The following is a 529-nucleotide window of genomic DNA, read 5'->3' on the forward strand; positions in this document are numbered from 1 at the left end:
CTGTATCAATTGATATGTTCGTCCGATCACTGTAGGCAGGAAGAATACCTTGCCCTCTACACGTATCCACACGGCGGAAAGGATTCCAACGGTTGGAACTTGTCTGCTAGGACTGAAGAACACGTTCTTCTTTGCGCAAAGGATTTAGGGATCTTTCTCTTAGGTTTTTCACTCTCCAAACCTCTCCCTAGGGTCTGAAATTCGTGCCAAAAGAGTTGGGTGGCGTTCCCCTAAGGTTTCCCACATTAAAACCCTAATTAGTAAATCCCGACGTCTGGACCGATCGGTCTAGACCTGGACCGATCGGTCTGGAGCTTTTTAACGTCTGGACCGATCGGTCCATGTCTGGACCGATCGGTCTGGAACAATTTTCGGACCTCAGACGTTACCTCTGGACCGACCGTTCTACGTCTAGACCGATCGGTCCAGACCTTCTGGACCAGTCGGTCTGGCCTCCGCTCCACCGGAATTTTCTCGTCTCTTCTCGCGCATTCGTCCTTTCCTGTGTGTGTGACCCTGTAGGCTCATC

This window comes from Tarenaya hassleriana, unplaced genomic scaffold (assembly GCF_000463585.1).
Source record: "Tarenaya hassleriana unplaced genomic scaffold, ASM46358v1 Cleome104, whole genome shotgun sequence".
Lineage (NCBI taxonomy): Eukaryota > Viridiplantae > Streptophyta > Magnoliopsida > Brassicales > Cleomaceae > Tarenaya > Tarenaya hassleriana.